The sequence below is a fragment of the Eriocheir sinensis genome, chromosome 27 (assembly GCF_024679095.1).
Source record: "Eriocheir sinensis breed Jianghai 21 chromosome 27, ASM2467909v1, whole genome shotgun sequence".
Lineage (NCBI taxonomy): Eukaryota > Metazoa > Arthropoda > Malacostraca > Decapoda > Varunidae > Eriocheir > Eriocheir sinensis.
The window spans coordinates 11,409,140-11,428,163 of NC_066535.1; positions in this window are offsets into that span (position 1 = coordinate 11,409,140).

Below are 19,024 nucleotides of genomic sequence, written 5' to 3' on the forward strand. Positions count from 1 at the left end.
ACACAAACCCGCCACAACCCAATAACACACAGACGTCCAACACCCCATCCCAACACAACACCACACAACCCTGCCAACTGTCGCCCCTTCTGCTCCGCCCACAGGAAACAACTCTCTGCTTATTACACTGAACTCTCCCTCGCCGTGATTACCATCATCAACATTCACCCAACTATAATATCTTGTCATTCTGTAGACCCTTCCTCTCCCTTCTCTTCTCTTCCCTTCCCTTCCCTTCCCTTCCCCTTCTCTTCCATTCCCTTCCCTTCCCTTCCCTACTTGCCTTTCCCCAACCCGCTGCCAATATCCTTTATGATTTTCACGAGTCCATTAGAGTAGATGAGAAATGTAATCAAAATCTCAGGGAATGTGTATTCGTCTCTCTCTCTCTCTCTCTCCACTGCAAATGTCATTATTATGTCAATCCTTATATTATGCATTTTATCTCTCTCTATTTGCAGCTGAAACATCGCCTTCTTCAATTAGATAAAAACGCACACAGAAAATAGAGGAGATTGGGTGTTGATTGGTCTGAGATAAAAGTGGGATGGTAGGTTTGATGGAGGTGTAGGGGGGTGGGGTGGAATGCAATATGTGTTTGTGTGCACGCGTGAGTGTACATGCATGATAATCACTTGATAAACGACACACACACACTACTGAACAATCACACCTGTACGCTTACCAATTAATATGCAAACACACCAGTTCCACCTGTCACCGTGCATGTTGTGATTGGTTACTGAACGCAGCGCCTCCAGTATCAGACAACCCGCCATGATCACAAGCATCCCTCAAGCAGGTAAGCTAGGAAGCGCGTACGTACACACACACACACAGAGGAAAATTCACATACCTCTGCTGCTATATTTCACCTTTACCTGACCCTCCACATGCCAAACCACCTGTTCTCATACTTCCCTTACCTCCTAATTAGGCTTCATCAACATCCCCCCTCCTTGCCCTCCTCTACATATCCGTACTTCATGCTCTTATTTTCCGCGGCTCCCCAAAACACGCTGATTTCTTTCCGGGAAAAAAAAAGGGAGAAAGCCTAATTACATTTTCACAATGGCTTGTAATTAGAGGGAAGGTTCCAAGGGCATAACTAAGTAGACGATATTACCTACAAAGTGGCGAGGAACGTTCAAAAAGTGTAGGTAACGACGATGATGGCGGAAAATATTGTCCCTGGTGACGATGGATTAGCGTTTGTCAGAGGTGAAGGGGACGCGAAAATAATAAACAGTAACGAAGAATTTTTTTGTGAGGTACTTAGGTGCAAATGATTTAGCTTTCCTCAAACACACTCCAAAACTGTGGAACGCACGAGGGACTTTTTACGATTCTCCAGCAAACAGGCAAACGTCCGGCAAACAGGTCAGGCAAAGAAATACCCTCACTATCTCACGGGCACCGGCTGGCAGGGCTGCAAGTTTTCGTGAGTGTGCGCCTGATGTAAGAGTTTATTCGCCGAGACGGACAACACCTGTCTGTCGGAGATAATCAGCACTATAAACTACCTCAGCGTACTGGCGTTCTTCCTCCCATGCACTCTCTTTCACTGGTCGCTTCTGACCCACTGTCCAGATAGAATCAATCCTTCCTAACTTCAGCAACTTCGGCCAAGAATTGCATCGGGGGTTATCATTAGTCAATCAAGAATCATATATTAAAAGTAATATGTCTCTGCAGCCACTAGAAATCCAATTTGCTCCTACCTCGTACTACTGATAAGATGACGCTGAACACCATTGTCGTTCAAGAAAGCCTACCGAAGCTATGGAAAGCCTACTACAGCTATGGTTTGCGCATAATAAAAGAAAGAAAAAATAATGAAAGTTTCCACTCAACATAACCTTTTGCATCAGACCGAAAATCACTCTTTTTAACGGTGTCCCTCCATACAAGAGAAATGGAAGCTGCGCAAAGGTTTTCGTTGATATAAAACAACGCCTGAAGACCCACATGCATGTTTTAATAACTTTGGCACCGCTCCAGGACGCCTGACGGAGGGCCACCTCAGCACAGCAGGGCACCCCCGTCAGAACATTCAGAACCATTGTCTTATCGTTCCCATCGTTGCTAAAAATGGAAACCCGCAAATTCACCTCCACACCGATCACACGGGACGAATGAGGACACACGATTATTTTTGTTTATTTTTTCTCCCTTTTTGCATGATGTATTCCCGCATCTACACGCTACCTTATCAAGTTCAGAACATAATATTTCTTTTCTTGATATGTTATCAGAACTTATCAGAACGTGACATCAGCAAACGGCAACAACAAAAATATGAAGTGAGATCCATCACGGCGATCTCATTAACAACTACAATTTCTTACTCATCCTTCTGAATAGCTGGTGTGTGTGTGTGTGGGGGGGTGTGTGTGTGTGTGTGTGTGTGTGTGTGTGTGTGTGTGTGTGTGTGTGTGTGTGTGTGTGTGTGTGTGTGTGTGTGTGTGTGTCGGGGTGCGGCTTTCCTGGCAGTCTCGCCTCAGAGCCTCGGTAACAAAGTGGGGATCGTAAATATGTCGCCGAGTCGCTTCCTTCCTTCCCTCAACTAGCACGTCTTTGTCACCAGCTCTGTGCGTCTTCCTTCCTCTGTGCTACATCTTCTTCCCTTCTTAACAATCTTGTCTTTCCCTCGCTTTTTACTTTGTTTCTTCTCTGCCACATATTTCCTTTTTTTTTCAATGATCTACTTCTGATACCATCTGATTCTTTACATCTCCCTCCTTTTATGCCCAATCAATCTCCGTTTTAAACTATTTTCCTTTGCCTATAGCTTTAACTCCTTATTTTCATGCATCTTGACTCATGTTTTTCGATAACACTTGAGGGGGTAAAGAGCAAGATACAGTATCGTTCACACAAACACAATATTGTCCACACACACACACACACACACACACACACACACACACACACACACACACACACATGGAAATTTACACATTCCATTCGTACATATACAAACACAAGCACATATATATTTAAAGGAAACAACATAAACAGCAGCAGCAATACGTATGTACGGGTGTATGCGATGTGTGTGGCGACCGTGTGGATGTATGGTAAGGGACCCTAATAAAGAGAATGAACGATAAAAAAGTAAACACGTGCGTCCTTTGGGAAAATGCCGAGCAAAAGTAGAAACAAATAAATATCTTTCACCGTTGGGACCTTATTTTTTCAGCAACTTTATCGTGTTAATTTTCTACAGTCTCTCTCTCTCTCTCTCTCTCTCGTCGGTTTAATGAGCCTAAAATTTTCATCGGGAGAGTTTATTTAATTATCTGATGTTCGTGAATGCGGGGGGTGGTGGGGTGGTGCGGCGTATATATAAGTGAGAGAAACTTATTGTTTTCGTGTGTGTGTGTGTGTGTGTGTGTGTGTGTGTGTGTGTGTGTGTGTGTGTGTGTGTGTGTATTTTTATTTGTACGTACTTTTGCATTTATAATTATGTAAAATAATCGACTTCGAGACAGTTTCTTCCTAAGGGATGGATCGGAGGCGCGGTCTTATGCATGGCAAGGTGACCTCGCCCTTGTTCCATTAACAGGGCCGATAATGACTTTTCCGATATTCATGCAGCGCGGCAAAGAAGGTGAACCGTAAAAATCGATGCAGGACACGACAAAGACCTGACAAATACTTGTGCCACCCTCCAAAGACTATGTTTTACCTTACATCTAAATATTGGTAACGGTGGGTGGTAGCAGCCTCCATCACTTGTATAACGAAACGGTGTCAAATCAATGTCTCGCTGCATATTTAAGATACTGCCATAAAGAAGAGAAAAATCTTACACACACACACACGCACACACACACACGCACACACACACAAACAAACAAACACACACACACACACACACACACACACACACACACACACACACACACACACACACACACACACACACACACACACACACACACACACACATACTAACCCCATGGCGTCGGAGAAACAAGCACGTGTATGTGATGTGAAGCTAATTAAGCTTATGAACTCTTCTCCCACGCTGGAGAGACGAGGGAGAAAAATGATAATGGGCGACGAAAGAAAAGAGAAAATGGGTGTGTATAAGGAACTGTGACAGGGAGACTGTGATGAAAAGTGAACAAAAAACTGGCGGGCAGGTATGGAAAGAGAAGAGGGAAAGGGCGTAGGAAAAAAAAAATCAAAAATAAGAAAAATCAAAACGAAAAAGAGGGGAAAATCACAGGAAGGGACAGGAGAAGAATGTAAAAATGTTCTTGAAAGACTAGCTTGAAACGAAAGAAGAATAGCAAAGGGAAAAGAGGGAGAGAGAAGATAAAGGCGAAAAAGGAATTGAGAGGAAATTATTTGGAAAAGAAATAAAAGGGAAGGAAAAGCTTTGAAAGGGTGAAGTTTACGGCAAAAAATAACAAAAAAATGGGGAAGGAAAAAAGAGAATGTTAAGTTATTTCTTATTCCTCCATGCACTAAACTTGCTCTATTGAAATTGTGATTTGGAGGTCCCCTTTGTTCGTTCTGCAGTAGTGATGTTGTTGTTGTTGTTACTGTTGTTGTTGTTGTTGTTGTTGTTGTTGTGGTGGTGGTGGTGGCGACTAGTGGCTCCTTTGTACAAGTTGAGGAATTTAGACTTCCTATATACCGTACATTTTTTTTCGGTTCCTCTCTCTCTCTCTCTCTCTCTCTCTCTCTCTCTCTCTCTCTCTCTCTCTCTCTCTCTCTCTCCGGCAGGACGGAGCTCCTAGACTTCTGTATTTTTTTGTATTCTTATTCCTTTCATTAATTCCCATTTTCTTTCTTTATTTACATGTTTCCAGTAATCTCATACTCATTTTTTCCCCTTTTTTACTTGCAATCATTTTCTTGTATTCTTTTCCTTCGTATTTATTCATTTATTCTTCCATTCTTTACAAGTTTTCAGTATAATCTTACCATCGCCAATTCATTTTTCTGCGCATATATATTTTGTGACTATCAACCTTTTTTTTTTTGCAAGAACCTATTCGCTTTTTATCTACTCGTGTATATTTTGTGATTGTTCAATTTTCCTTCTTTTTTTTTTTTTTTTTACAGCAGAGGAGCCAGTTCAAGGGCGTAAAAAAAAAAAAAACAATAATGAAAAAAAAAAAGCCCGCTGCTTACTGCTCCTCTTAATTTGCAATCACTTACTTTTCTCTATTCGTATATATTTTGTGATTATTTGAGTTTCCCTCCTTTTTCTCGTCCGTTTCCTGCCGCCGCCATCAATCAGGGTCGGGGGATGAGAGGCGATCAATCCAAAGTTTTCCGAAAAGGAGCGGAAATTATGACCTAAAGACGCCTCTCCTGCCCCCTTCTCTCCTTCCTCTCAGATCTTTCTCATTTTTACTCCCTCCTTCCTTTCATTTATTCCCATTTTATTTCTTTATTCACAAGTTTTCAGTATCATCATCAAAAAGAACGGAAATTATGACCCAAAGACGCCTCTCTTTCTCCCTTGACTCCTTCCTCTCCCTTCTTTCTCCTTTTTACTCTCTCCTCCATTCCTTCTTTCTATTCCCATTCTTACCTATGTTGCTTTTCACTCTTGTATAGTTTATCTCGTCAATCTTTCTTTCACTTTACTCTTCTCACTAACATTTCTTCCTATATCACCCATTCATAATATAATTCAAGGTCTCTTCTCATTGGTTCCTTCCTTATTCTTTATCTCCTTTATTTGATATTTTTATACTCTTTTTTTACTTATACACTTCCCTTTGGTTTCTTCCCTGTCCTTTCTCTTATTTACTTTACTTTATATTCTTCCAAAACCTCTACCATCATTACTTTCATTTTATTTTACCACTTGACCTTCACTCCATCAATCGTTTCAGCCATCTTATCGCTTCCTATCAATACGTCTCCCTGGTTTATCTTTCCCTTCCTTCTATTGTGCGTCTACTCCTCCTTACTACTCTTCTTAGTCCTCTTCCTTTCTTTCTTTCTAGTATCAGTCTACTCCGTCTTACCTCTCCTCTTCCTCTTCTTCCTTTCCTTTGAACACTCTACATCAAAGAACGCGACGGGTAAGTTCACGTCATTGCTTAACTAACAAAAAGCGCCGAGGAATACTGAAGGAAACAGCAAAAGAGGAGATAAACGGAAAGAAAATAACATGATATCGATGCACACGACCGTATCTGTAAAGGAAAATGAAAGGAAAGAGAAAAAAAATCAACGATGGCGGTAAGAGGCGAAGAGGAGGAGAAGAAGAGGAAGGAAGAAGTGGAGAAAAATGGTTACGGGTAGGGAAAAGAAGACGAGAAAGAAGGGAAGCGACGGAGGAGGGAGCGGGCGACGAGGCGATTAGGGAAGGGTTTTGGTGCGTCGCTGAAAAAAAATAATGGTTGAAGGAGCAAAAGGGAAGAGGGAAAATTCAGGAGACGACCAGGAAGTAGGAGAAGAAGGAAGGAGGAAGCGAAAGGAGGAGGAAGATAAAAAAAAAGTATTAGAAGGAGAAACAGGATTGGGGAGGAGGAAAGCTGTAAAAGGAAGAAAGGTGATATATATATATATATACATATATATATATATATATATATATATATATATATATATATATATATATATATATATATCTATATATGTGTGTGTGTGTGTGTGTGTGTGTGTGTGTGTGTGTGTGTGTGTGTGTGTGTGTATATATATATATGTGTATATATATATATATATATATATATATATATATATATATATATATATATATATATATATATATACACAAATATATATATATATATATATATATATATATATATATATATATATTTATATATATATATATATATATATATGAATACTAAAGAAGTACAATAGAGACGGAAAAAGTACATATATTATGTTTAAACGTCTATCACCCAAACACACCCTATAACAGAGATCTGCAATTTCCTGCAGTTTTATTGAGATACTCAAATCTCAATTTCAGGCGAGGTCCGCTTCCCTGTCACGAAGACCGAGTTAGAGCAAGACGGACAGCTTGGTCGAGGTAAGAGATGCTGTAATGTTGCCCCAGACCAATGATTTACTCACGTCTTGTAAACTGGCAAACTTTCTGCGATGTTTATGGATAGATCAGTTTGTCATAGATTCTCTCAACTAAAGAGTGTGAGTGATACGAAGATCACAGGATTAGCCAATCTCCGCATAATGTTTCCTGCAATGCTCGGGATTCATGAATAAATGCATGCCATTATGCGTGCACTAAACGTAACAAAGACCGTAGCCAGCAAACGCTCCCACCCTCTATTCCTCATCTTTTCCGTTCCTACTTGCCTCGCCTACTCTTAAGTCTATTTTTGGGGGAGTCTGTTCTAAATTTTACTCATCCGTGGTTATTAAAAACCACCCTCGTATACAGTAAAGACAAAATGACGGTCAGGGTGTTGTAAGTAATATTCTCACATTCATCGTTGCGTGAGGTAGTATGCAACATGTAATATATCTGTGCCCTCGCTGCGCGGTATTACGATATCATGAATAAGGTAGAGCACTGCAACATTTAATATTTCACGTTTGTAAAATGATATGCACCACTCATAATATCATATCATACGTGTATTTTATAAAACAAAGCTAAGAAACTGATAATGCTGTTTCCTCCTGCATGAATCGTAAACACAACCCTAAAACCTAGTTACGAGAAGTATAAACCATTTAATTGGGCAGAAGGAAATCCTTGAAATTGCTTCTTCTAATATACACAAATTTCGAATCCACCCATTTTTTCCCTCCCACGCATCACATTGCAAAAATAGCTTACCTCCTCTCCTTCGTTCGCCTACAGACGCCTGCCTCTCACTTAGGCAGTCTATTATGGCGCATCCTCGTCCCTTTCACCATCTCTGTACAAGACGTCGAGATTAATTATCCTTTCACTTGCTCTAATATAACAATACCACTACCAAAACAACACACATCTAATATCTAAGCTACCACAATTAAAACCTACAAGCACCGCAATACACCTACACTACAATGAACCATCAAAATCACAGCCATCACAAACACCTTAAACCCTTCACCAGCACTTCGAAACTAATCTCACAGCCACCGCCATACCCTGCACCACTATTACATTTTCAAGTTCGCAGATCCCGGACCATGCACAACACACGCAGCCAGAAACACACCACCGACTCTCTAATTAAACGCACGCAAATCGTTCCACTTCCGGCTCTTATCTCATCACTCAGCACGCGTGGCCGCCCCGATTGTAGAAGGCTCTGTGATACACCGGCTCACTCTTCTTTCTAATGCCATCACTTTGGGTAACACTCATTCACTCTGGAGAGGAAAGGGAAAAAACGAACAACATTACGATTCTCTCCCTCCCTCCTTCCATCCTTCCCTCTCTCCCTCTCTCTCTCTCTAGCTACTTACTACCTTTTTTTGTGTGAGTGTGATTACGAAGAGAGACATTAGTTTCTTTCCACGATTAGCTGACCTCACGCACACCCCCCCGCCTTCCCGCCATCTGCATCCTCTTGGGTACCCCTTGCCCCGCCTCACCCCTCGCTCCGCCGCCCCATATAACTTCCCTCGTACATCACTCCGCCAACACCTTAAATCCTTTCTGATACTAATTTCAGCTCGCCCGCACGTGTCTTGGCGATGTGTCTTTCCTCTCTTCACTCAACAACATTCTTCTTGTCCCCTCTCCTCTCCTCTCCTCTCCTCACCTCTCTTTTCCTCTGTTCTCCTTTTCTCTTCCTACACATCTTGACAAGACGTGTCGACATAAATGAGTCTAATGCACAATCGCTAGCAAAATAATATATATGACTGTGCTTAATAGAGTCGCTTACTTGCTCATTTAACTTTGATTTATAATGTGAAATGCGATTAAGTAATGCAAATGTGTGTCCCAGTTTATTCGTTGTCTCAATTAACTTTAATATGGAATGTGTTAACGAGGCATGTGCAGAATTGTCATTTGTTTGCTGGCGATGATGTGTTGTGCTCATGGTAACGTGTCGCAGTGTGTGTGTGTGTGTGTGTGTGTGTGTGTGTGTGTGTGTGACGGGGGGGAGGTAGGGAATAGTTTATGAATGTGTGTGTAGGGGGGAAGGGAGTGATAAAAGGTACTCGAAAAGAAAGGAGATAGACTATTCAATTGGGTAAATAGAAAAAAAAATGTATGAAGAACAGCAGGCCAATATAAATCAATAACCTTTTTTATATCTATGTTAGGTTGGTGGGGTAATAGGTTAGATATGCCTAAGGAAAGTAAGCGAAAAAAATAGAAGAAGAAATACAAAGCTAATATAGGACGGAAGAAGGAAGAAGAGAAATAAATAAAGAAAGAAAGGAATGTGGGAAGGTAAATACGAAAATAGGCAGGCTGGCGGCTACTTGAGAATGTTTGTCCTGAATATAGTTTGAAAAGCTTGGGGAAGTTTGGAAATGGGATCTACAGGAAGGAGGAAGTTAGACGGCTGAGCGTTTTCGTCCTATCTGGGGTTTGGTGGGCCTTGATGTTGTTGTTTTTTGTGTTGTTCCTGTTTGTGTTCTTCCCTGTTTGTGTTGTTTCCTTGTTTGTGTTGTTTTCTGTTTATGCCGGCCTCTATTTAGGTTGTTCGAGAGAGAGAGAGAGAGAGAGAGAGAGAGAGAGAGAGAGAGAGAGAGAGAGAGAGAGAGAGAGAGAGAGAGAGCAGGGTTAACAAGTCTCCCCACCTTTGTTTTGGTACACTCCAGGCAGAGGGACTGACGGAGAATGATGACGAAAATAATCCACGATATAAATAGATTAAAAGGTAGAGTCCGCACGCAGGGAAGGTCACGACAGGAGCAGACCGCTGACTCACCCCACACCATGACACGGGAGACCGAGGTAGAGGGACCCATCACCACAACCACCACCACCACCAACACCACCAACAACACCACCAACAACAATAACACTATCAACAAGCACAACGATCACCACTACCACCACTGGCATCACAACCACCACCCACACCAACACCACCACCACTAACAACAATAACACTATCAGCAAGCACCACTACCACCACTACCACCACTACTACTACTACTATCAACACTATCAGCACTATCACCAGCAGCATCACAACCACCATGGGAATAACAGCAACCACTCCCGCCATCACAACCATGGACACAACCAGCACAACCTTCTAATGAAACGCACCTTTTAATTTAGAGGTAATGTTTATTGAGCGGGATTCCTTTTTTTATAGTTTTGTACTGTAATGTTAATTGCTGTAATTTGGATGTTCCTTTTAATCACGGTGAAATATTACTCCTGACATTTTTTTTTAATACTGTGATTTACCATTTGTTGCTCATCCACATAAATATTTAGCGTTTTTTACTCGCACGTATGTCTGTTTGAAGGACACGCACAGGTGAAACAGTTCCCTCCATTTACGGCCACCTAAACCTTCATTCATATGTCGGTTTTGATTTTTTTTTCATGTTGCGGGTAATTGGAAAAAAACAGCCGCGCGCACAGCTTTATTTGCGTTGCACAACAAACACAATATGCACGTAACTGAACAAGAATTCGACGGCGACTGTTACGGTAATTTAGTTTTGCATATGCACAACGATTTTTACCTATACAACGGCGCAAAGTGACCTCACCTGGACGACGCAGGACATGATATTCACCTCACTGTTTAAAATTTGCGCTTCAGTTGAAGTGGAATGTTTATTCGTCCAAACATACACACACACACACACACACACACACACACACACACACACACACATACACACACACACACACACACAAACAAACACACATTTATCGGCCTCTGACTACGAACACGCTCTTAAAATACGTTTCGATGCCAAATAACACAAAACAACCAGGAAAGTCGATACCGGACAATATTGCTTTACCTGCTGCCACTCAGCCGCAGCAACACAGCCGGGAAAAAAGCGCCTCGATTACGCCAGAAGTGGAGATACGAGAAACTGTCTGCCGCGGGGAGAAACAGCAGCCCGAACCCTGCCCTTGTGACCCTACCGGCAAGGCTGTCTGAGCGTGATTCCCGTAATAAATCTTACTTCCATTGACTGACTGACAAAGGCATTCTTATTGTAAGTAGCACACATACTGTGCTCTACTGATGACACCACGACCATGAAAATGGAAGTATCTTACTGACCATGTGTGTTCCCTCTCAGCCTCCACCTTAATTTTTCAGGGTGGTTCAGGGAAGGCTCCGTCCTACGTTCAGGAAGTAGATCATCGTTACGTCACTTTGATCGCAGAGCTGAAACCAATCACAATAACGTTATTCCCCTTCAAAGAGAACAACAATTTTCTCTCTCTCTCTCTCTCTCTCTCTCTCTCTCTCTCTCTCTCTCTCTCGCTCTTTCTCTCTTCCCCATGCCATTCGGTGCCTTAACCATCTCTCAACCCTTTATTACAGGCGGAGAAAGGAAGAGGAAAAGTCTACGGATACAGAAAGCCAGGTTAACATTACTCTTTTAAAAGACTACAACTATAATTATATATATATATATATATATATATATATATATATATATATATATATATATATATATATATATATAGATATATATATATAGATAGACACACACACACACACACACACACACACACACACACACACACACACACACACACACACACACACACACACACACACACACACACACACACACACTAGTGCAAATTTCATATTTCACGACTCTATCCATCACAGCCGGCAGGGCGGTGCAACATTCTATTTTACGGGTTTCTTGTTCGGGAAATGAAATCCGTGTCTTCAGGCCGCCACACCGCCGGGACCTTGCCCGACGAAGCGGCGGGTGGTGAGGCACGATGAGGAGCTGGCGTGCTGAGACTCAAATTTTCCTGGATCCAAACACTGTTTTCTCCCCTCCTTGCAGGCTCCTCGCCCTAGATCAATGGTTTCCAAACTTTTCTGGTTGCGACCCTAAACACAGTCTTGATTTGGTCTGGAGACACAAAATACGTGAACATGTAGTAGCTATTTCCAATTACTTTTAAGTGTTATACTTTCAGTTAATTATGATTTTATCCTCCCTTCCTTGCTGTCTGCCCGGCGGATGAATGTTATACGCAGGGCCGGCCCAAGCCTCCATGGGGCCCTAAGCGAAATTGTATTTGGGGGCCCCCTAAGTAAATAAACAGGTAGACAATGTGTGTTCTTATATTATTTTTTTTTTGGGCCCCTTGGCCCCCTCGGGGCCCTAAGCCACTTAAGCCTTATGTTATGCGTCGGGCCGGCCCTGGTTATACGTGAGTGTTACCGGTATGACGTCCTCTTTATAAATGTATGGGTGCATTATTACAATACTACTTTTGCTAGTATGCGCTCAGGATACTCTTTATGTTGTCTTATTGAAGTAATTCAATTACATTACCGAAAAATCTAAGTTTGACCGAGCTGTAATTTAAAATATCGGTTTTTATAATATGATACAATTATAATAATTGCTTTTTCTTTCAAAACCATCCAGCAACTCTCCTCGCATCAGCAATGGGGATTTACTGTCGCCTTCGTACAAATACGCACAAAACAAAGCAAAACAACAGTACCGAGTGAGACGACAATTTTTAACTTACAAGACAACTCTGTCCAACGCAAAAGAACCCAAAATCCAGAAACACGTTTCGCCCGGGTTACTGTAATCCTCGTACACACAGAGAAAACAAAAACATAACAACAGGACCCTACGACACGACAGCGTTTCCCTAAGATGGAAGACAACTTTCTCCACCGCAAAAGAAAGACGCCACAAACACACTTCGCTCGTATATCTCGCCACAAAAAGTCGGTCAAACAAACAGCCCCATAAACAAGACTACAATGGGAGACATAAGACCGTAATCAAAACTACGAAAGTGTCCCGCAGTGAAGGAATGAACAGTGGAAGCTGAGCATGATGTGGTAGGGTCGTATAAGAGGGTTGGTAAATGGGCCAGAACGAAGGTGAGTCCGACGCTGAGAGTATGCGTTGAGAGAGCGAACGTCAATGGGTCTTGGGAAGGTGCAGTAGGTGGGTGTTGTGGGTGGGTAGTAGGTAAGTGTCTCTTCGCCACGGACTAAGCTGCAACAATCCTATACAAAGCAAGACAAAAAAAAAAAAAATCATTTAAAGGATTTTAGTCGAATCTTCTCATTGACTTTTCTGAAGTGTTGTTGGTTACGTCGTGAGCCTGAGGAAAAAGAAACAGGAAAGGATAAAAGGAAGATTGGAAAATGAAGGAAAGAGAATAAAAATGGAAGACAGAGGGTTCAGTGAGAGAGAGAGAGAGAGAGAGAGAGAGAGAGAGAGAGAGAGAGAGAGAGAGAGAGAGAGAGAGATGGAAAGGGAAATGCAATGTAAAAGAAAAAGAATAGGAGAAAAAATAAAAGGGGCGTGGGAGGAGACGGAAGCAGGAAGGAAACAACGAATGAATTGATTATCCTTGAGACAGAATGATGGGGAGGATAAAGAGGGATTTTAGTAATGGACGGAAGGGATACTGAGAAGAAAGAAAAAAAAATACTCTCTCTCTCTCTCTCTCTCTCTCTCTCTTCAAGGTCTTACGCTTTCTCTGCTTTTCTTTTCACTTCGCCTTCTTTTTCTTTCTCTTCCTCCTCTTCCTCCTCCATCTCCATTTCTTTAACTTTGAATTAATTTGTCATGGTAATACGAATAAACAGTATGTGTGGGATGGCGATAATGTAACGAAATTGATAATAGAAACAGCAACACGGTATCACTACTCTGTTGTACTTGCCTTCTTTACAACAGGAGCAATTGTGTCAACTACACTTCCTCCCTCTTTGGAATGTCAACTACATTTTCCTCGACAGAGGGGGCAACCTTCTCAACGAGCTTCCGTTGAGTGACAACTTCTTCCTCTGTTGCGGTAGGAGTAATCTTTTCGACAACCGTCTGATTTGTCACAACGGGAGCTTTTTCCTCTGTTACGGAGGGGGCAACCTCTTCAACGACCTTTTCCTCTGTTACAACAGGGACTTGTTCTTGCTCTTTGGGAACAGTGACAATCTCTTCTGTCCCCGAAGGGGCTGCCTGTTCACTAACTTTCTCTTTGACCGCGACAGGAACTTTTTCTTCTGTCGCCGCAGGGGGAACCTTTTCAATAACCCTTTCTTGTGGGGCAGCCTGTTCAATGACTTTCTCTTTTACCACAACAGGAACTTTTTCTTCTGTTGCCGAAGGGGCAACCTTGTCAACAATCTCCTGTTGAGGGACTACCGGCACTTTTTCCTTCTGTCACAGAACTTTTCCTTCTGTCACAGAGGGGATAAGATTCTCAGCCTTTTCTTCTGTTACGACAGGGACATTTTCTTGCATCTTGGGGACACTGACGATCTCTTCTGTTGCCGAAGGGGCAGCCTGCTCAGCAACCTTCTCTGTTGTCGCAACCGGAACTTTTCCTTCTGTCACAGAGGGGATAAGATTCTCAGCCTTTTCTTCTGTTACGACAGGGACATTTTCTTGCATCTTGGGGACACTGACGATCTCTTCTGTCGCCGAAGGGGCAACCTTGTCAACAATCTCCTGTTGAGGGACTACCGGTACTTTTCCTTCTGTCACAGAGGGGATAAGATTCTCAACCTCTTTTTCTGTCATGACAGGGACATTTTCTTGCTCCTTGGGGACACTGACGATCTCTTCTGTTGCCGAAGGGGCAACCTGCTCAGCAACCTTCTCAGTTGTCACAACCGGCACTTTTCCTTCTGTCACAGAGGGGATAAGATTCTCAGTAACTTTCTTTTCTGTAACAACGGGGATGTTTCCTTCTGTCACCGTAGGGGGAACCTTTGCAAGAACCTTCTTCTGTGTCACAACGGGGAATCTTTTTGTTACCACCGAAGGGGTGACGTATTCAACAACTCGATGCACAACGAAGACTTTTCCTTGTCTCACCGAGGGCACACCCTTTCTAACGACCTTCATTGGCCTCATAACAGGGACTACCTTTCTAACGACCTTCATTGGCCTCATAACAGGGACTACCTTTCTAACGACCTTCATTGGCCTCACAGCAGGGACTACCTTTCTAACGACCTTCATTGGCCTCACAGCAGGGACTACCTTTCTAACGACCTTCATTGGCCTCACAGCAGGGACTACCTTTCTAACGACCTTCATTGGCCTCATAACAGGGACTACCTTTCTAACGACCTTCATTGGCCTCATAACAGGGACTACCTTTCTAACGACCTTTATTGGCCTCACAGCAGGGACTACCTTTCTAACGACCCTCATTGGCCTCATAACAGGGACTACCTTTCTAACGACCTTTATTGGCCTCACAGCAGGGACTACCTTTCTAACGACCCTCATTGGCCTCATAACAGGGACTACCTTTCTAACGACCCTCATTGGCCTCATAACAGGGACTACCTTTCTAACGACCCTCATTGGCCTCACAGCAGGGACTACCTTTCTAACGACCCTCATTGGCCTCATAACAGGGACTACCTTTCTAACGACCTTCATTGGCCTCATAGCAGGGACTACCTTTCTAACGACCTTGCCTTCTTGGATGACAGGGGCGGCAACTGGTTTTTGTTCTATCCATTGGGTCGGCGTAGGACTTGTTTCCTCAGCCTTTGCCTTTTCTTCCTCAATCTTGTTCTTCACGTCGCTAACTTGGTGCTTCAGGTCTTCAACTGTTTCGTTAAGATGTCCTTCGTCACGAACCTCCTTGATGTCGCCATTACACACATTCTTTTCGACTTCTTTTTGAATTACAGTTTCTTTCTCGACATCTTTTCCATCGCCCTTATATGTAACATTCTTACTTTCCACGGATGTCTCGTTAGTGCTATCCTGTGAAGGTAATTTTTCTTCTTTCTCTTTAACTACAATTTCATGCGTTGTATTGTCGGGCAGAGTCTCCTTTCTTTCCTTTGTTTGTTCTGCCCTCAGAAGCCCATCACCCTTCTCTGTAATATTCTTCGTCTCCACAGATGTCACTGTAGTGCTGTTCTGTGAAGGCAATATTTCTTCTTTCAATACATCTTCATTCGTTATATTGCTGGGCAGAATCTCTTTTCTTTCCTCTGTTATTTCTGTCTTCAGAAGCCCATCACCCATCTCTGTAATATTCTTCGTCTCCACAGATGTCACTTTAGTGCTGTTCTGTGAAGGCAATATTTCTTCTTTCAATACATCTTCATTCGTTATATTGCTGGGCAGAATCTCTTTTCTTTCCTCTGTTATTTCTGTCTTCTGAAGCCCATCACCTTTCTCTGTAATATTCTTCGTCTCCACAGATGTCACTTTAGTGCTGTTCTGTGAAAGCAATATTTCTTCTTTCAATACATCTTCATTCGTTATATTGCTGGGCAGAATCTCTTTTCTTTCCTCTGTTATTTCTGTCTTCTGAAGTCCATCACCCTTCTCTGTAATATTCTTCGTCTCCACAGATGTCACTTTAGTGCTGTTCTGTGAAGGCAATATTTCTTCTTTCTCTTTTACTAAGACTTCATGCGTTGTATTGTCGGGCAGAGTCTCCTTTCTTTCCTCTGTTATTTCTGTAGTTTCTGTTTTGTTTTTACCTTGGTCATCCTTCGGAAGAAGAAGAGTTGCAGCTTTATCGTCCTTCGGCTTTTCTTTAGTGTCATTAGTAAGTACTGTTGCTTCCTTCTTTATAACAACCTCCTCGTTTATTTCATTGCCCTTTTCGTCCGTTACAGTTTTCACGTCCACCGTCTGTGTTAAGGTTCCGTTGTCTGGAGTGCTTTGCGTCACCGTTTCGCTCTCTGTGACATGTTTTTCGCCACTTTCTTTACCTTTCTCATCAACAACGACTTGTGCTTCCGTAGTCTTTGATACATTTCGGTTGGGCTGTACGTCAGTCTCTGTCGTCTTTTCAACGACTGTCTTGTTTCCTGTTAAATGCCCCGCCTCGTCTGTATTGTTAATGACTCTTCTTTCCACGGTCTTGATGGTGTCATGAGTGCCATTTTCCAAGCTTGGCTTCATGCTCGTTAGATCATACACTTTGGGTAACTCTTTGAGTCCCCCCTCGTCTTGTTTTCGGCATGGGTCCAAATCGGTCTTTTCCAGGGAAAGGGAGGCCGCCCCGTCCTGCGGGAGCCCCTTGGAGCCCCCTCCGTCGGCTAGTGACTGCCTGCCGGCTCCCAAATTTCCCAGCACCAAGACCAGCGTCCACACTACGAAGAGCTTCATAATTGGCGATTGTGACGTTATGAAATTAAAAAGAATTACGGTTTTGTGGCAGAAAACCGCTTTCGTCACCTCTGGGATTGAGAACAGAATGGCCTCCAGAACCCGACCGGGCAGGGAGTGTCGAACGAACAGAAAGCGCACATACACACACAGCAACGTTGATCACTCCAAACTCTTCACGCTACAAACTAACCTGAGAACAAGAAACAACGGAAAAACAATTCAAGCAAAGCGATGCAATACCGACATCGGCAGGAGTTGTTCTCCACTGGAACAGCCTTCCTGCAGAAGTGGTTAGCGCAGAGACCATCAACTCCTTCAAGAAACGCATTGATCACCACTTTGCTGCAACGGGTGTGAACTGAACGTTCCCAAGAGAAGGTACACAAGTGCTTTAATCCTTCCCTGCAAGCCACTCCTGTGGCAAACGGATTTATTAAATCACTGAACGCAGGCAGCCTAGTAATGAGCCAACAGGCTTTCTGCTGCCTGCTAGTCCATGTTTCCATGTTTCCTCCTCCTCCTCCATCTCCCCCTCGTCCTCCTCCTCCTCCTCCTTCTTCTCTGGCTTGTCTGGGAAATATTTTCGTTTGCGTGATCCTTTCTTTTCCTATTTATCTAATATTTTCTCTTTCCTCTCTCCCTTCTGGTGGCCTACAGTAATCCCTCTCATTCCCCTTCCTGCTCTACATCCTCCTCCTGCTTCATCATATTATTGCACTTTCCTTCTATCCACAATTATATTCCCCCTCTTTTATTACTTGCTCATCCTTTTGTCCTATTTCCTCTTTCTCTTTGTTTATTTTCTCTCTATTCCGAGGATTATTCATTTACAACTCGTCCTCCATTCCTAAGCCTTCTCCTTCACATCTACCTCTGTTTATATTATTCTCTTCACTCTAATCCCCCTGTCTTCTTTTCCTACTCTTCAATCTTTACCTTAACCCTCAGGTCATATTTAACCACTTTTGTATTCTTCCTCCTTCCTCCTTTTCTTCATATATCTTAAGCACATCGTCTGCATAATCACAGCCTCCCCGCACTTATCCACTATTCCTCCCCCAAACACCAAAGCACTCTCATCGCCGAAAAAAGAAGTATTAGAGCAGAAAAAGCAAAACCTTAAATATTTGAAGCAGGAAAAGTATAAATTTCTTCTTTTTCCTCTTTTTTTTACTTTTTCTCTTTTTTTCTTCTTCTTTTTCTCCTTCTTCTTCTTTTTTTTTTCTTCTTCTTCTTCTTCTTCTTCTTCTTCTTCTTCTTCTTCTTCTTCTTCTTCTTCTTCTTCGTTCAATTTTCATCTTGTTTTTCTTCTTTTGTTTTCTCTTCCTCCTCCTCCTCCTCCTCCTCCTTTATCCTTTGCAAAAAAACGTCAGTAAAAACTCAGCAGTAAATCAAGTAATATCAACAAAATAAATAGGCCTGCTGAGAGAGATTGTCTTTAGCTCGTTTCCTGGTCAAGACACTTACGCCGGAGTCTGGTATCATTGTAAAGAAGGTCCGCCACTTTTCCTGATATATTTTACATTATTCGATTTTCCGTACTACCGTGAATGGCCATACAGAGGCTAAGTCCGCCGGCAATTTGGAGGTTTATAGAAAATTTTATCATGGTGGGAAAAACATAATATTGGATACTCTTGGAGATGGTGGTGGTGGTGGTGGTAGTGGTGGTAGTGTTTATGATGATGATGGAAATATATGATGTGATGGCACTATGAACAAAAATAAAATAAGACAAATAAGAAACGAAAAACAGTATGTACGAAATAAACTATGAAATGGCTAAGGGAGATACGTGTTTGTATAAATT